Raw genomic sequence first — 3,819 nt, 5'->3', positions numbered from 1 at the left:
ATATAGTAATGTGGCGCCATCTCGTTTTTGTGTTTGAAATTAGTGTGTTAAAGCATATCAAATAAACTTTGCACTGGATTTACACAATTTGTTTATTTCAGGTGTAAATACTATTCATTCCCACGTGTTGCTTTAATTATTTATACTTACATATAATATACATATACTTACATACATTTTTTATACTTTCATAGAAAGCATTGACTGGTGAGTACTCTCTTTTTGCATAGCGGATCTTATGGTTAAGACACTCCACTCGAAATTTGCAGGTAGTGGAATCGAAACCCGTTGCCTGATATTCTCGCCATTTCAGCCATGGAAGCGATATAATATCACTTTAAATCTCACTATTCGTTGGTAAAAAGAGTACCCCAAGAGTTGACAGTGGGTGTTGACTGTTGTTTGTTTGTTTGAAGTTAAGCACAAAGCTACACAATGGGCTATTTGTGCTCTGCCCACCACGGGTCCCAAAACCCGGTTCCTAACGTTTTAAGTCCGCAGACATACCGCTGTGCCTCTGGGGGGCGGTGTTGACTAACTGCATTCACTAATCTGTTGCTTTAAAATCAGGGATAGCTATATAACAATAATGAAAATTTGTATATAAACCAAAGTGACATGTCTGGTGTGAAATTCAAAACTAAAGCCTACTATTTAATCAGATTAAAGTTTCATGAATAACTAACTATATAAATAAAAAAGTTAAAAATCATACCATTTGTCAGTAAAATGCAAAAAAAGTGTGATTTTTAAAGGAAAATGTTTTCAATGATAGCATCCAAAAGCATTGAGGATATTCTGTCTACCAGACCTAATCCATAGAAAACGAATAATGAGATTATTGCCTCAATAGATCAATTAAGGTTAGGTGCTGTAACCCACAATGTCCCAACACCTACTACCATTCACAATCTGCAGCAAGTTGTATGTATTGCATTCACATCTAAAAAAATATTTAAGATTCTAAAAGTAATGTCAGGGCTGTGAAATATTTTTAATTGCTCTGTTCTATACACATACATATAAATATATATATATACATTATAAGAATGCTTATTTCGCACTTGCTAATGGGAAAGCTTTTCTACTTATTTCATGGTCATGTGCACTGAAACAGATCATGTGTATGTATTTTACAGCCATTTCGTTTAAATGTGATGACAACATTAATCTGCCAGACCAAAACCTTGCTCTAAGGTTCCCTTGATTATTACTTTCTCTTTTCAACTCTTGAATTTTATATTAACCATACATGAACTGTCTTTACAACAATGAAAACTGTGTAATGTATTATTGACAATTAACCTACTTGTCAAAAAAATTTAGTTCTTCCATGATCTTTTCTTTCAGAAGTGTAAGCCAGATTCTTGTTTTATCTGAAATAATAAAAGTATGATAACCAATTTTTATATTAACAAACTTTTGTATTTGGAGGTCATATTAGTCTCTAGAAAATATTGTACATAATTTATTATATTTGTATCTAAGAAATTCAAACCTAGCAGGATTTTTGTATCTTCTGTACAGAAAATACACATTCATACATACTTTCTTACTGACTGTACTTAAGGCACTAGTAAATGTTTTCTAGTTGTTGTTTTTCTTACTATGAAATCTGGGACTGCTACTATCAAAAACATGATTATTCTCTAAAATTAACTGTAACAGTATCATAATTATTTAATATTAATAAATATGTATATATCTCATTTATATATTTAAGTCATCTGTGATGTTTTTGTTTCAAGTATTTTTGAACAACAAACTCAACTTATTTACATCGAAAAGTATTTTCATCTTAGTTGTTTCACAAAAGTTAAAAGATACTCAATTTGGATGGAAACTGGTGTATCTAGGCCACAAGTGCTTGGATTGGCTAAATATACAGTACCCCACTGCTACATAAAAAAAGTATTTTATTATTAAAAATTATGTTTAAATCACAAAAGATGAAAAAAAAGCATTGAAAGTCAGTAGGCCTAACGTTTGTGTTAATAATGGACAAATTATGAGGAATGTGGAAAAAAAACCCTGCAATTTACATGATGTATATTTTATTACCACTTTTAATGAGCAACAACTTGGGCACCATATTTATGACCATACTGTCAGCAACACTGCATTACACAAATCAGATGGAAATACTTCAGCTGGCTGGACAATGTGCTAATTGTCTTGGCAACCAATCAAATGAGTTGAATCTATAGTCTTGCTATCACCGTTTCTTGATAGTTATTCTGGGTATACTATAGAGCTCAAGTAAAACAGGCTTGTTAATCACAATTATGGTAACCTCCTGTATTCAGAATCTTGCAAATATAAATTACTAAAATGCATGTATCAGAGGTGTATTGATTAAAAAAATCTGAAAATTTTCCTTCTGAAATGAATATCAGTAATTGTTTTCTAGTGCCTTGTATGTTTTACTAGCAAAACTGCTACACTAACCAGATATTTACTAGCATAGATTTCTGTAAAGTTCAAGCCTTGTATGTACCTATCTATATATATACGTGACCACTCATGTAACTACAACACACAGTACAATTAAAATGATAACTGGAATTTATAATATTTTGGCTGTAACAAGGCAAAAATTACTGTATAATGAAATGTAAATCACCCCCTGTCAGTTCATTTTTATGAAAATCTGGCATCTTGTATCTCTAATGTGATATAAATGTAAAGTATTGATCATTCAATAATTGGGATTTTACCTGTTTCAGTTTTTAACATAATAAATTATAGAAAAATAGGTTTAATTTTTATAATATAGCAAGTATCATGAATTAGGCCTATACATATTATATGCAGAACGTAGGCCTAGAAATAACCTATTGAGCACATAGCCCTTTTAAGTTTAAGCACGTATATATCTACAGTAATGGCAGCACTACTTATAGGATTTAAATAACACGATCTACTCAAATAATATTATGCAGAATTTTCATGGAATATTGCAAATAAATTTTAGCTTTTAATCTATCACTAGCAAAACTTGTCAATCATTTAAGCTATATGCGACGCAATCAATAATGATCTAACCATTGATTTATGTTTCAAAGAAATGCGTTTTAATTAAGTGGCGCGAAAGTTTCTAAAACTGTGCTATACTTTAAAATCAGACAGGCGCATTTCCAAGGAGCGTCACATCATAATTTTGTATTTTAAGTACGGTAGTACTTAATATTAGGGATCGACAAGGATTCCAAATAATTCATGAGCCGAAAAACCACCCTATCGAATTTCTGAGCAAAAAAAAAAACGACCATTGAAAGTATTGGTTGCGATATATTATGTGCACATATACTAATAATACGCTAAAAAGGTTGCTAACATTTCCGGTATAACAATTCAAAAATTTCTAAAATAGCAACTTTTTCATCTACTACCTACCTGATCATGTCAGCGGAGCTAGTGCCTAGACGGCTTGGGCTATTGCTACAAGATTTCTCCAGCATACTGGAGTGGTGTGTGGGTATTCGCTTTTGATATTCCGTTAAAAATCTATCTATCTATATAAATGGTAAACATATCATGCGCGTACTTGAATATCATTTCAACCCAACGGATAGCGCTACATATTGATTGACAGACATGCGACGGTTTCTAAAGGTAAAGTATATACTTTATATAGGTTTAACATAAAAAGTAAACAGACACAAGTACTGTAAAATTATGAATTTTGATATAAAGTAGGGGTCCTGCTATAAAAAGTAATGAAACAAGAATTAAAACCAAAATCACAAATTTATAAAATTTAATCCCAACTTTCGCAGCTTTATACACTTATCTGTAGGCTAAAGTAACGATTAAATT

General features: G+C 31.4%; 1 protein-coding gene and 1 long non-coding RNA gene across 4 annotated transcripts in view; one reads left to right on the top strand and one right to left on the bottom strand.

Annotated features, from left to right (window-relative positions):
• LOC106467480 overlaps positions 1 to 3,819 on the top strand; it is a 144,928-nt gene that overhangs the window by 25,454 nt on the left and 115,655 nt on the right. The window contains exon 2 of one of the 3 annotated variants that reach the window (XM_022395678.1): positions 195 to 207. The exons of the other annotated variants lie outside the window; for them this stretch is intronic. The gene's annotated coding sequence lies outside the window, so the exon portion shown is untranslated. The remainder of the gene's footprint in view (positions 1 to 194; positions 208 to 3,819) is intronic. 3 annotated transcript variants of the gene reach the window in all.
• Positions 1 to 3,819, bottom strand: part of LOC111087783 — a 21,848-nt gene that overhangs the window by 12,790 nt on the left and 5,239 nt on the right. Inside the window, exon 2 of the long non-coding RNA XR_002612427.1 lies at positions 1,310 to 1,376. This is a non-coding gene — a long non-coding RNA (uncharacterized LOC111087783). The remainder of the gene's footprint in view (positions 1 to 1,309; positions 1,377 to 3,819) is intronic.

This window comes from Limulus polyphemus, unplaced genomic scaffold, assembly GCF_000517525.1.
Source record: "Limulus polyphemus unplaced genomic scaffold, Limulus_polyphemus-2.1.2 Scaffold2628, whole genome shotgun sequence".
Taxonomy (NCBI): Eukaryota; Metazoa; Arthropoda; class Merostomata; order Xiphosura; family Limulidae; genus Limulus; species Limulus polyphemus.
Note: the sequence above shows the minus strand (reverse complement) of the source record. Positions and strands in the feature narration are given on the sequence as shown.